Here is a 16,374-nt window from a genome sequence, read left to right as displayed (position 1 = left end):
CCAATATTGTGTCTAATCTTTTAGATCGTTCATACATGTTATAAATAAAGGATTTCTTTAATGTTGTATTCCCTTGTATTCCCTTGTAATCCCTTGTTAGCGTCTAAACAGGTTTTAATTAGAGTAGATTGGACACTAGGTGAAGCGTTGAAGTAATTTTCACTATGCAAATGTCTAATTCTAAACTTTAAAATATACATTTATTTTTTATTTTAATTGCACATTTAAATTAAACTGAAGGAAATGATAAATTTACATGCTTAAGGATTATTTCAACCAAACATGAAGTGTGCCTGTGTGGAAAGTGACTGTGCATGGTCCCTCTTGGGTCTTTCACAGAATTTTTTTTTTCATTAAAAAATAAATAAAATAGGCACTATATAATATGCACTGTTGCTTAGTGTTACAATTATAGCTTCAGATGCATGATATCTGGAGGGCCCTATGAAATCCGTTTTATTTTTCCCAAATTAGCCTAAGTTTCATTTTTTCGTTTTAATTTTTTTGTATTCAGTTTTTTTTTTCGTTTTTTTCTGGATGATTATATTACATTTGAACAAAAAACATGTATAATTAATTAAAATCATGAAACTTGTTTAATTTAGCAGCAATTTAGGCCTATTAAAAGTTTAACAAAAATTACATTTTTAGGGTCCAAATTCTGCGATTTCCATTTTAATTTTTCTGTATTCCATTTTAATGGTTTAATCAAAAACATATCTAATTAATTAAATTCATGAAAACAACTTAATTTATTAATTTGTATACAATAATAGGACCCCATGAAATTTACATTTTATTTACTTATTTTTTAGATATTCTGTGTTGTGTGTTCTGGCTGAGCCTATTATTATTATTATTTTGTTTAATCATAATTCTAACTGTAAAAAAAATGAACAGCTTTATTTAACAAATTTCCATAATATATCTGACTTCAACTGTGGTCTATGTCCAACCAATACCACCATATCCCAGAAAAAGTTAGTGTACACAGTTTAGTTCAATCTCTTTTTTTAATCTGTTTAATGAAGCATTGTACCATGCTATGACAGTTTGATACACTGCAATGAAGTAGTTAACAAACACTTCCAAATGATTTTATTCTTGAAAATAATATTAAAAGTCAAAAATGTTTTTTAAGTGACACGTTAACGATAAGACATTTAAATTATTCAAGACATTCATGAGAGTAATTCTCTCATTCTTTGATTTTTTAATTTCAAACTGTTAAGCCAGTAATAGTGTTTAATAGAAATGAGCTTGGTGTTACATTGTGTATTTGAAGTGTTGAAAATGTAGCATTATATAGTCAGGAACAGATATTGGGTTGCATCATCATCTGTGAAAATGGGCAATGTTAAATTTTAAATCAGTAATGTTTTGCACTGTATTTCATTTTCCAGTAAAATATATATTACGAAACTGCTATGGCAAAATGTATAGGTATATTTAAATGAAATATATAAATATATTTAAATGAAATATATAAATATATATATATATATATATATATATATATATATATAATTTGAATGACTACAAAATGTATATAGCATGAGGATTTAGTGACATATTGAGTAATATATGCTACTCATCTGTTAAATGGTTCATCATTGCCACTCAGCACTTTGTTAGTCAAATTGAACTCAGTTAAAGCACATGCATCTGCCACAAGATGGCAGTGTTGTCAAAGGCAACATTGAACAACCATAATGTTTTGCAAGCTGAATGATGTAACACAAACCTTCTCAGCTATTTATCATCACAACACACTTATATAAAACATATTACTTCAAAATATCCTATATTACTTCAAAAGATTAATTGTGTCACCTACAAACCAAGCTTTTCACCTGCTTATGTTATTTTAACATGCATATATATTCCTACTTGAGTGGTTTGCTATTCTCTTTTTTGTGGAAATGTTGGATATGAGTAACATCTTAACATCAGACCTCTCTAGAAAAGCGCATGGCTTGACACGCAGCATTCAAGGCTCTGATCACATACAGCTGGGCTCCAAGGTCCATTGCAAGTCCAGGAAGGCTGTTGACAGTCTAAAGCATGTCACATGAAACAAGGGATCTATCTCACACGTCATATCTTTTTTAGATTTAATACATGCTTTATAAACAATGGTTTGCTCCTTTCCACTCAGTTTCTGTTGTTCTCTCGCCCCCTCTTTCATTCGCTCAATCCTAAAGACAAAGGCCTGCTTGTCTACCCAGTGCTTAATATTCTGAAACACTGATTCTTAGCTGTCACTTTGCCTTAACGCTGCAAAACATAATAAAATAACAAAATAAACTGATCAAAAATCTCTCTGTGAAGCTATAATCTGGAAATCTGTCTGAAACTGAATTGTGTCATTTCATTTTAACATGTGATTCTTGCATCAGAATTTTGGTGGACAGGAAAAGCTTTCATCTTCAAGGCTCGAAAAATATCTTTCTCAACCGTGACCCGTTCAGTATAGTATAAACTGATTCTGGGCTCCTTTATCATCTTATACATCCTGAGTCTCCGTTGATTAACTCCTGATGGGTTACACAGGGGTTTGAGTAATGCTCAAATTATTTTCCATATAATGTACATTATTGTTTCTCCTCTATGCCCCGCCTTTCTGAAACCCGTTGATTTTTACAAAGCTCATCGTTCTAAAAAAGTGAGGTGTGCTCTGATTGGCCAGCTATCCAGTGCGTTGTGATTGGCCGAATACCTCAAGCGTGTGACGGAAATGTTACGCCCCTTAACATACTGTGATGCCATCTCCCAGCAGGACGAGACAAACCCAATAAAACCCATTACAAATGAGGCATTTGAAAAAAGGTAAGAGCAATTACAACTTTGTCATGTTCTCCTATTAGCCAATTGGACCAGTGCTGCTGAAAAACATTAGATTGGTATCCATGGTACCGGCATTATGTGTTTGTTCATGTGTCATCACTTCCTTTTTACTCACATAGTAGCTGTACGTAATGCAATATGAGAGCCATATAGGAGTGAGAGTGTATTCACAGAGGAGCCCTATTTTCCAGCAAATCCATCAGAGGAAATCACTGAAACTTAAAGTGTAAATGGGCTCTTGCCATATATCTGTGCACTGATGAATTCTCTATGTTGTATTATATGGTTAGAGGGCTCTAAATCATACAGGCGAGATGGGTATAATCGCCTTGCCGGCTGCTTCCTGTCTTCTAACTATCAATTCCCTCCCTTGTCTCCATCAATTTTACTCTCGAAATGTCCTCTTACTTCACTACCTTCCTCTGTCCAAGGAACCTTGGCTATTTGCACATTCACAGCTCCTTTTCTAAATGTTCCATTTGGTCTGTCAGACAAATAATTTGGATCATGGATGGCGAGGTAATATCAAGAGGCTTGCATCTCCTATCATGTGGCGTAATTAAAGATCACGCTATAGGCCTTTTTTTCAAAGTTATTAAATTGCAGGACCCTTCACTGTGACAGCCACCTTACCTCTGGCTTTTCTGCCAGGCGGGCTGCATCTCGCCTTAGATTAGGGCTCTTCCTCCCTTTGTTGTTACTGCATTTCCATCATGTCCCACCTTTTCATTTTCTTACTTCGTGAGAGGCCCTCTGGCACAACATGATACAAAACTTGTGCTTTCATAACACTTAAATGTGCCTGAGGCTAGTGTTTAATCCACAGGGCATTTGCCTATAATGATAAACCGTCAGAGGTTTAGGAGGTCTTAAAGTTTTAGAGACCACCAGATTTGAGGTATGATTGAGCTAACTTACATTACTAAGGCATTGAAAGGCTTAATATAATGGGACTCATTCAATAACATGCATAAAACCTGTGTGAGAACATTTTGAGCAAAAATCACGATTCATCAATAACATTGCTCCTAAATTAGGACAAAGCACTAACTAATGTTTAGGGTCAGCAAGTTTTTTTTTTCTCAAGAAATTAATACATTTATTGAGATGCATAAAAGACACATTAAACTGATCAAAAGTGACAGTAAAGTCATTTATAATATTGAAAATAATTTATATAAATAATCAAATAAACACTGTTCTTTTGAACTTTCGATTTGAAGAATCCTAAAAAAGTGCATCACAGTTTCCACAAAAATATTAAGCAGCACAACTGTTTTTAACATTAATAATAAAAGGAATGTTTCTGAAGTAGCAAATCGGCATATTAGAATGATTTCTTAAAGGGGTCATATGATGCGATTTCAAGTTTTCCTTTCTCTTTGGAGTGTTACAAGCTCTTGGTGCATAAAGAAGATCTGTAAAGACTAAAGTCTCAAATCCAAAGAGATATTCTTTATAAAAGTTAAGAGTCAACCACGCCTACCTAAAACTGCTTGTTCTAACACGCCCCCACATGTCTACGTCATGATGTGGGAAGATTTGCATAACGCCGCCCAAATGTTCACGCAAAGAAAGAAGTCGTAACTTTAATTCTTGCTGTTGCCGCCGCTTACCATGTTGTGGAGTCGCTGTGTGTTTTGTTGTGAAAGCGAAACTACTTTGTTTGGTCTTCCAAAAGAGGACACAACTAGAAATCAGTGGTTAAGTTTTATTTACAACACTGTTCCAGAACAGTTCAACCCAAACATTCAGATGTGTACTGCGCATTTTATGGAGGATGAGGACTGTTTCCTGAACCAGTAGCGTCTGTGCACAAAGGCTGTTTCTATAAAGTGGGGCAGTTCCAACTTTTCAAGGACAGTCTGGTGCTTCTGACTCACAGACTGTAAGTACGTTTTTTATATTTCAATAATTTGCCACTGATGATTCAAACGGCGAGTTTTGAGCAGTGTAGAGTAGGCTAGTTGTTTGTTGTTTCTCCGATCACAAATGCAGACATGGTTTTATGTACAGTATCTGGAAAATAATGTGTTTTTTTAACCTTAAACCGCATAAACACATTGCATTACACCAAATACACAAAATAATGTTCTTTTTAGCAACATCATATGACCCCCTTTAAGAAACATGTGACATTGAAGACTGGGCTGCTGAAAACACATCACGGGAATGAATTAAATTTATATAGAATTTATTGAAAATATATTAAAATAAAAAAAAGTTATTTTAAATTGTAAGAATTTTTTTCACAATACTACTGTTTTACTGTATTGATCAAATAAATCTATAGCCTTGGTGAGAATAAGACACTTCTTTAAAAAATATTACAAAATCCAACCCAATCTCATGAGGTGATGATTTTGTATGAATTCATGCGATTTCTATGAAAACTTTTTAGAAGAAAAAAAAGCACAAAGGTCCAGTCTGAAACTCATACGGAATCATATGGAAATGTTCAAATCAGTAAAACATTCATAAAAATTTGCCACCAATTCGCAAAAATGTAAACCAGTTAAAAATTGCCATTAGAGTGCGTTGACAAAATCTTAACGATCACAAAGTTTATACTTATATACTTTAATATTCTAGATTCAAATATAATACATTCCATATATTTTATATAATAAAATATTTTATATAATAAAATATATGCATAATAAATATATATTTTCAATATATAAATATATAACATATATTAATCATGTGCATTATTACTCTGGGATAGGTTCTACATAAACATACGTGTAGTCTACTAGTATGGCATTCATTTAGAATAATTAGGACTCATTCTAACGCAGAACCTATTTCGTGGCGATTATTTTATCATTACCAAATAATGCTGGCAATTATTTGTTATTGAGACCTAATGACTGCAGACCACAAATAAGTGCCAGCATTATTCAGTTGTACAGAATGCATAACTAAAAAAGGTGAAGAAAATGTGTTAACGCTAAAGACTTGGGGGGAATCATGTAATGCAGTTTTCACCCATTTAACAGTTGGAGGAGATTTAGGATCCATGGCAGAATCAATGCATAGAGGATAAAGTGCTTTCGTTGTCCACACAGCCTGAAGATCAGTGTAAACATTACGGCATTTAGCCATCTAATGATTGTGCGAGGGGGTGTATTTTAGCTCGGCGCTTAGAGGTGCTCTGTCTTGCTTGACTTAAATGACATGCATGGCCTCATTAAGATGGAGTAATGGCTTCATGGCAGAGGGCATGTGCTGAGATTTTATTCTTTCCAATTATTGCTTTCAGTAACAGAAGACTTTAAAATGAATATTCCTGTCCGAAAACAGGAACAGGTTAGAGCCAGCATTTCTCTCACCATTTCATTTCTGGAGGTAATCAAAAGGCATACGGCCTTTGTGTAGCGGTGAGCGGATATGATCAATACCAGAATATGAGATCACTTGTCTCCAGTGGACTAATGATGCATCCAGCACCTACTCCATGCCCTGCTCTACGCTTTACATCACTGCCAATGTTACACATTTCACATACTATTTAAAAAAACAAAACAAATGATAACAGTATACCATGCTTCACAAAATAAGTACATACTGTCATGAAATAGTGTTGACTTGACTACACTTTAACATGAATACTAACTGTGGAATATAATGCAAAGAAAATTTATTCTTTGATCTTCTGAGCTGTACAAAAAAGGCCTGCATGTAGGCAATTAATTAACAAATTTCTTTTTTTAAACCAAGCTTGAATTTCATACTAAAAATTTCATTCTGAAGCTTCTATATACACACACACACACACTTCTGGTTTGCTATCCTTGTGGGGACTCTCCATAGGCGTAATGCTTTTTCTACTGTACAGACCGTATATTCTATTGCCCTACACCAACCCTACACCTAAACCTACCCCTTACAGGAAGCTTGCTTCATTTTTAGATTGTCAAAAAACGTAATTCTGTGATTTATTAGCTAGTTTACCCGTGGGGACCTCAATTTAGGTCCCCATGTGACACAAGTCCCCAAGAGTCTGTGTGTATTCAGGTTTAAGTCCCCACCAGAATAGAAAAACAGTTACACACACACACACACACACACACACACACTCTTGCCATCTGAAGGATTAATGTGATAAAAACGGACATATTCGGCTATTATGGCATACTGACTATATTATCAAGGTTGTATTTATTTGTTCAAAAATACAGTAAAAATAGTAATATTGTATCAATATGTTAAAAATGATTTCTGAAGGATCATGTGACACTGAAGATCAGACTACAATGGCTGCTGAAACTTCAGCTATACATAGTATTTTAAAGTATATCACAAAAGAAATTATAATTATTTGAAATGACACAAACATTATTTTAAATGATAATAATATTTCAAAATATTACTGTTTTTACTGCATTTTTGATCAAATAAATACAGCTTTGGAGAGCATAAGAGACTACTTTCAAAAACAGTACAAATATTAATTATTCCAAACTTTTGACAGGTAGTTTAAATGACTTGTACAGTCAATTTAATTATACTTAACAATTTAAGTTTTTTTTTAAATAGTATATGGTATTTATTGGTGGTTTAATATAATTAGTATATATACTAAATCACAAAAATGCTAAAACATAATTATGCTACTTATTTGTGACAATTATTGACATTTCAACTTGTCATGTCCCTCTTTTGGTGAATCGTTGGTCATTACTTAAGCCAAAACTCTGCATTTAGTCATTGGATGATTACAAAGGCATTTGGAGTTACCTATAAACTGATAACAAACAAAAAAGCAGGTCCAATATGTCTCAGGCAAAAGTTTGAGACAATGAAATGAATGGGATGATAGGAGATACATATCCATTTACGAATCAAATATACTAAACCTCAAGACAGCCCTGTGGAGGAGTACCATCACGGTCTGTTAGTTTGCACTCTGTGTTTCATCACCCTTTGCCTTAGTTTGTTTGTTGTCATGGACACTCATTGTGCTCAGCTGTGCACTCATTAATCACTTCATTATCACCTGCAAACTGATAACAAACAAAAAAGCAGGTCCAATATGTCTCAGGCAAAAGTTTGAGACAATGAAATGAATGGGATGATAGGAGATACATACCCATTTACGAATCAAATATACTAAACCTCAAGACAGCCCTGTGGAAGAGTACCATCACGGTCTGTTAGTTTGCACTCTGTGTTTCATCACCCTTTGCCTTAGTTTGTTTGTTGTCATGGACACTCATTGTGTTCAGCTGTGCACTCATTAATCACTTCATTATCACCTGAATTTAAGTTCTGTCTGTTTCAGTCCATTTGGTCCAGTCTCGTCAACTCTACCCTGTGTTTGTGGATTACCCGTGTGTTGGATTAAAGACTTCCTAAATCTTCATCTTCATGTGTTTATTGACAGTTGTAGTGTGACAGGTATATTACCATCAGATTCAAAGAAACTACAAATTCCATCTTCCATCTCTGCCCACCCCAAAGCAACATGAGAATATTAATTAAAACACTTAGAAAGTAGGACACCGGCCCACTGAAGATATATTTGCCAATTTTGCGAACAACATTAAAATACATCGGAATATGTTTTTAGGTTAAACTTAAATGAAACCAATAGATTGGGTAGAAGGATTGCAGGAGGATTTAGAGAATTACCATACTAAACAGAACCTCGGGCAACTTTTGCTCTCGGGTCACTTTTATTTATGCATGGCTTTATGCAATCAGCCATTTCTGAGGTAGGGAAGAAGTGCTCTGAGGTAAGCTGACAGGAACTGATATCTGTTTTTAAGGCTCGCGGCACATTGCAGGCTGTTTCATGTTTACATGGCACACATATCAACTAGATCCCATTCATTTTGACAAGATGGCACAGATTGCAAAAAGGCACTTGAAACTGCTCAAAATTATGCTTACATAAAACAGCAAATAAGCACTGGGAAAAATCAGAGTAAACAGACCCATGAAAGGTCCTGTTCACAGCACAGACTGCACTTATATACTTTTTTGGTTTGTGCTCTTCCGCACCTTTGCTTGTTTGGCTATTCCACCAGCTCAGCTAATCAGCCATTCTGCCTCTTGATCAGGCCAATTCATCATGGGAAAAGATGAGAGCTGGCTTGGAAAAGGTTTGAAAGAGGAGGTGAGACACACAATTCTATTTGAAGGTCGCCGACCTGCCAAACATCTAAACAGAAAAAGGAAAATGAATTTGCTGCCACAAAATCTTTTCTTGTGAAAATAAGCAAATGCATTTTTAAAACAACAGCGACAAGTGAAAATAGTTTGTTTTTCCAATCCACTTCAGACTGATATTTGAGAATATTTTTTTACATGAAATATTTATTGTGGTTGCTAGCTCTTCTAATTTGATTGGCTGACATTTAACATTCAAAATCACAACAGCCCTCTTGCTCCGGTAATATTTCTTAATTGACCTCAAAAGCTTGTCCTTATGATTCTTGAAAGTCTAATTTTGTTGAGATGTTTTTAATAGAGTTTTGTTTATCTAGTCATCAAAAACACATTAACCGTCAAGAAGAGCTCAGTTGTTTGGATTTCTTGTGATTCAAAGACTTATTTCCACTCAACCAAGATGCTTCACCAACTGTCAGGAAGCAAGCACTCAGTGGCACACTCAGTAAATGTTTGAGCCACTTTTGCACACAGCATATCAGTACAAAAACCTGCATTTTCTTCACTAAATACTCATAATTACGTAAAAGCAGGTGCATATAACTATATTTAAATGAATGTCATTCTTTTCTGCATAAACATGCACACTTTCTGTGTAAATTAAGCTCAGTATAGATTGAACTTAATTCATAAATCTCAGTTAGCATCAAGCTATTACTGCTCGCCGTGTATTCAATTGATCATGTGTAAGGCAGCAGTTACTGTATTTATCAAATGACGGGAAGATGCATCATAACTGGACATCTAGACAATGCAGGCAGCATATGCAAATCATTTTAAGTGAGTTCCCCCATAATGTGCTCAATGTGCATCACATATGTTAGACTACAGGTTTAACTGCCTTGGTTGTGGAAAAAAACATTGGCTGCACAGATTCTGTAACACTACAAATTGCTGACATGAAAAATGACATGGCCTATATGTATCTCACTGTCTGTCAAAACACATATACATATGCAGGTACAAACAATAGTGAATTATATTAACAGTGACAGAATCGATGCAAGGACTTTGCTTGTAAGCAGACACACATCAGAAAAAATACACACAACGTTCAGACGCATTTTAACCAATCGCAACTGAGTATCAGACCCTCAACAGACAAAATTCATAAAACTCTCATAAAACATTAATTAAAACATTCATTCAACAGCAATTCAGGTCTGACTGACCCTGACAAAACCAACAATTCAACACCAATAACACTGAAAAAAAAACACTGTACAATTAAAAGTGAGGGAATTATGAATAACCTCATTGCATTACATAACATGCACCATATGACACATGCACAAAATACATCATGCATATTTTGTTTTGTTTAAAAGAAATACTGTAGAAACAGTACCAACTAGGCTATACATGGCACAAAACACACTACTTATTTACACTAGATCCATCCTAGAAGTACATATATGTCAACAAATTATAAAGCACAAACCAAAGTGTAACTTAACTAATTGAGTCATAGCAAATTAACTGTAGCATTAATTACAATAGCAACTATATTTTGACATGGTCTGAAGATGCCACTGTGTTGTAGATGGTTGCCAGTTTGCAACTCTATGACATTTATATTTCACTCATCTCTTATGCTTGCTCAAACTTAATAGTCAGGGCTCCAGACTGCGAATAAAATGGCCACACATTTGTGACAATAACATCAATATGCAGTTAAGATCGTAAGGAAAACTTAGTTTGGGTGACATCTTGGAACCACAATCAACACAGCATTTTAGCTATATGCACTCAATGAACTTCTAATCAACAGTCTTTATGCAGAAATTCTGTAACATTCCAACTAAAAAGTCATTTGGCTCCCAAATGACTCCCTCATTAATCTGAAAGTCAAAGACCTTTACAGAATCTCTATTAAAACACACAATTGCCTACTAGTGAGAAGTTTTCAGGTTACACAATCCTCGGGGTACGGAGACATTTAAAATGATAACAAACATGAATGAGGAAATCACAAATGCGTTTTCCTGCAGCCCTCACTCAGTGGGGTCTGAAACTAAATGAAGGGATGTTAATTTGCCGGATGTGAGCTTGTTTCCTGTGAATTCAAAGCCTTGCAGCCTTTCAAGTGATTCAATTTTGTAGCTTGTGAAGTGGACCGTTATGATAGTCAGAACGTACTGTAAATCAGGTTAATGATTCTGAAAAACAGTAACAATAGTGGTTTCATACAGAGTAAAATGCGCTCTCATCAAAGACCCTCTTCAGAGTACTACATTCTCCCATTACCTGATGTTATCACAAAAGGAAAGGGGAGGGGGAAATAAAGACTGAATCGTTTTGTAATCTCTGAGCAACAAAGCACATAATGTGCTGAATGTATCTTGACAAAATCTAAATGAAAGTGTCTGTGAGAAAACAAGGAAATTGAGGGGTCTAGCTACTGAAGTTTGAAATCAGCTCGGTAGATTGACAGAGGGATAGACGGATCGAGCCAGAGCTGACACCTTCACAACAGAGCACAAATCAAGAGAAGCAGGACTCAAAGATATGGATAACAATTGAGTTGCATAGTTCAATGCTGATTTTGAAAGCCATATTCCCCTCTTTCTGTTCGCTCACCTATAAATGTCAATATGCCAAATACAAAAATATTTCTAAAACGGCAACCAAGTTTCTGCTATTGTAATAGGGTCACCAGCGAGCAAGCCCTGCTCTTTCAAAGAATGGCATGCCCTGAATTTGACATAAAATAAAAATATGAAGTTACATTGCACATTAGAACACCAGAACAATGTTTCTGTTTCCAACACGACACATGCTACTTATTTCTATGCTTGCCATGTCAATAGCTGTAAAGTCAACATTGATTGCAACAATTAGACATATTTTTGATTGAAACTAGATAATCATGCAGAAATAAACTGGATTTTGAAAAGTGGATGTGCCATACAGTATCAGAATGAAGCCGGATTGAACTCTGTAGCTGTAATCTCTATTGATAGCAATTTGTTAATATTATCCAACTGCATGCATGGCAAGTGCAGAACAAGTTAAGATGTGCTTACACTTGACAGGTCCAGACTCTGGGACGGTTCATGATATATGTTTGTGACACGGACCAAAGAAGAACCAAAATCAGGACATGATGTCGCAAGATAGACCCTAAAGGACAAAATGCTAAAGCATGCCTGGTTCTTCTGGTCATAGAAACTATTTTGCTCATTACAGTTTGGTACGGGTGTTGTAATTACTGTCTCCTTGCAGCAAATCTCCTGCCACTGTTTTGACTCCTTTAGTTATAGGAGTTATTAGCTGGTAAAATACCACCATATGTACACAGATCCATTTACCCCAGCACACAGCACTGTTTTGGATGTTCGGTAAGTTTGCTAAATATACGTCATAAAATTGTTCACAAGATGAGCATGTACAAACTCTTGATCTAAAGCTTCACAAGCAGAGATTAAACGAACATTTCTGCTAAAGATCAAATATTAAACACTAGCCCTCAGTAAGTTTTACACATTAATAAATAAACAGTACTTTTAGAAAAATGTTTAAAAACATTTACACTCACACAAGTTGAAGACTTCAGTCATATTACTAGCCTAATAACAGCTGTTTTATTTTACATAGAGCCGGTCACTGTATGGGGGCGATCATATTGAGATTACACGACCACTTTCGTTTGTGGAATTAATTACTAATGGCTGACAGCAAATAAAGCATTCACACAGTTTTGTGTAATGCATCATCCAAACCACTAGGCGTCAGTATAAGCCCAAGACATCTTAGTTTGCACCTTTAATTTCTCTTTTCCTTATGGTGGACTACAAAAATGGGACTAGTGCAGATTGATAGACTTGGGCTGTGTCCGAAATCGCCCCCTATACCCTTAAATAGGGCACTATTTGAGGGAACAGCCATTTTTAGTGGTGTCCGAAACCATAGTGGACGTTCTCGAGTGCACTCATTCAATCCCACAATGCACTGCAAAAACGAGTGTACAACTGGTGCATGCTCAACGGCTAGAGAATGCCCATAATGCACCGTGAGAGTCATCTCGCCAGAAGATGGCACCCGCAGCTGAATAAAGTAAGTTATATAAATAAGTGCTCATCCATGGCGTACAGCATAATGTACAACACGGGTATAAATTAATTGTAAATTGATTATTAAATTGTTTGATTAGGTTTATACATAATTTCCGTGACAGAGTTCAAGATAAATCCTTTAATCTTACTACTGGAGCTGCTAGTTTGCTAGTTTCAAATTATTAATAAACAGCAAGCACAAACTATGCAAAAGCGGCATTCCTTCCGGTGCACTCAGTGTCCGAATTCACTACTCGTTTTCATTCACTCCTTCTAGTGAACTGAATTAGTGACCTAATGTAGGGAATAGTGAATGAGGGTATAGGGGGCGATTTCGGACACAGCCATGGTTCTGCCTCATCAACCCTCACTTCCATTAGCATGCCTTCTACAATAGTATGAATCATAGTAATGCATTTTTGCTTATTCTGAATGAAAAGAGAAAAACACCAGCAAATGAAAATGCAGTGGTGTTCAAAAACATACTTATTTCTCAATGTATTCAATTTTTGCATTTCCTCTGTAAACTGTATAAACTGGACCAACCAGTTTTATAACAAGCATGACAAATTTGTAAGAATATGAAATATACTAGTAAGTATGGATAAAGCAATCTCATAATTTTTTTTTTTTAAATCACTCAATGACTTCTGTTTTTATTTTGAGTAAAGTGTCTAATGGATATAATCTTTGTTTAGATTTCTTATGTAGTATGTGTGTGTGATATCATACAAATGTTTAAAAAGGCAATTAGATTGTAAAACATTTCAATCCTGTAACTCCGTCATTAATCTTGGTTCTGGAAAAATCTATTTAATACCGCTTCACGGCATGGATTTGTCACATGTGCCTCTACGTAATGGCTTTTATTGATTGTCATTTTACAGATTTTCCTCTCCACTGAGGACATATGCACAGGCCAAACCTCTGTGATCAAAGGTGTGATGAAGCAATCATGCATTTATGACCGTACGCACGAATCCATCACATCATCATTGAATTTGTGTCCAGTTGTCCAGCTGTCACTGGTTGTCTATAGCTGCTTGAAATAAGGCTCAGGACTCATCAGTTGTGCAAACAAGGTCTAATCTCACTTATCCTCTGTTTACTTGCCCTTGAGGCAGGTAATTAGTCTTAATGACAGTGTCAGATAATAGCCTTTAACCGAATCTGCTTTAATGGGGTTTTAGGGGACATGAACTATCTTCAGACTTCACTGTAACTTCTCTCTGCGCAATTTGTTAGTAAATATGTGATACATACTACCAATCATGCACTTGACTCAAGCTTGAAAAGTAAGATTAGCCCAGTTCACTATATGTTGTGAATGCTGTAGGCATAGTTTGCCTGGCCGACCCCTTTTCAATCCTAGCCTGCAAGGATATTCATTCACTTTTCAAGTTACTGTCCAAGCAAGGCTATGAGATTTTTATCTGCCTAATTGCCCACAAGATATAGGACAGTGAAAAATGCAGGTTAAGCAACAACTGGGGCAAAGTTGCTTGAATCCAGCAGGGTCAGAACTACAAGTGAGCTCATTTATACAAAGTGCATCATACGAGACAGTGGTTGAGAATGGAAGACTGATTTCCCCTCAGAGTAAAACATAAAAAAGGGTAATTGTGAGATAAAGTTTAAAGTATAAAGTCACAGCTGTGAGAAATAAGTATAACGTCACATTGTGAAACATATATAGTCAGAATTAAAACAGTTGCATTTGTCAGATTTGAAGGTGCAGTTATGAGTATAAAAAAAATACAAAATAAAGTATGAAGTCACAATATGAGTTATAGACAAAATTATAAGAAATATTTCCATGTGCAGCATATGACCAGAAGTTGCAATTTTGAGATATAAAATTGCTATTGATATTAAGTTGCAATTGTGGAAAACTCAATTGTGACCTTTTGTGAAAGTCAGTCTCAGAAATGTGAGATATAAAATCACAATTATTATAGTCATTAATGTTGAAATAATAAGTCAGCTTTGTGAACCTGCAATTGAGAAATAAAAAAATTGCAGTTGTTAGAATGTAAAGTCACAGTTATGAGAAATAAAACTGATATATAAAGTTACATTTTGAGAAATCTAAATTGTGAGAAACTGTCACATTTTTTAGATATGAGGTTGCAAATGTGAAAAATAAAGTATAAAGTGACATTGTGAGCTATATACATTGCCACAATTTGAGATCTAAAGACAAAATTATAAGAAATAGTTCAAATGCAATATATGATAAATTATGAGATATAAACGTGCAATTATGATAAAGTCGCATAGAGATATGAAGTCACATTTGTGAAGTTGAAAATGAGAGATAAAAAGTTGCAATTGTTAGAATGTGAAGTTACAGTTACGAGAAATAAATGTGCGATAGTCATATAAGGTTACAATGTGAGACAAAGTCAAATTTTGTGATATAACTATAATCACAATTGTTAGAAACAGTCGCATTTGTTAGATATGAGGTCGCAGTTTTGACATATATAATGTCGCAATTGTGAAAAATAAAGTATGAATTCACATTTCTGAGATATATTTATATAGCCACAATTGTGAGATCTAAAGACAAACTTAAAAGAAATAGTTCTAAAAGCAATATATGATATATGCAGAAGCAATTTATTTTTCTCTGAAACAGAAACAAGCTTCCTTTCTTAAGAAAGTTTTTCCAAAATAATGTAGCCTTCTGCCAGTTTTTCATTGAGGTTATCTTAGTTGTTTGTTCTTATATAATGCACTGACTATGACTGATGAAGCTGTCCTACAGACATTAAGATGTATGTGACATTTGTTTAGGCTCATCTTCTATTGCCGCTCCCTGCTTTTGGTTGTACAGATTGCTGGTGTGTCAGCGGACGATGCTATTCAATGTTGACAAATGCTCTCGTCAACAAGCAGCATAGGTTAAGCTGTCCCTTAACATCCAGCAGGATTAATGAGGCAGGTGCCATGGACAGAGACAAATCACTAGCGTACAACTTATCTTAAGCAGTAGAGAGAAGAGATTGGCCTGAGCCTGGACAGAGAATGAGAAGGAGTGAGAGAGCTACAGAGATTTCCATCTGTCTTTTAAACACTTAAATCAGTCCTTCTGCTGCTTCAGAAGCAGTTTTTAAAAAAAATGAACAGCTTACAGGTCTCCGGAGCACAGGTGAAGAGGAGGAACCAAATTGCATCCTAGAAGACAAACCCAAAACCACAGGAAGTCAAAAAAACCCACAATGCTTGTGACACACAACTTGTTCAGCTTTGTTTTAGAAGTAAATGGCATTGAAAAACTAAACCCTAAATG

Source organism: Sinocyclocheilus grahami, unplaced genomic scaffold (assembly GCF_001515645.1).
Source record: "Sinocyclocheilus grahami isolate Dianchi unplaced genomic scaffold, SAMN03320097.WGS_v1.1 scaffold228.1, whole genome shotgun sequence".
In the NCBI taxonomy this organism is placed as follows: domain Eukaryota; kingdom Metazoa; phylum Chordata; class Actinopteri; order Cypriniformes; family Cyprinidae; genus Sinocyclocheilus; species Sinocyclocheilus grahami.
Note: the sequence above shows the minus strand (reverse complement) of the source record.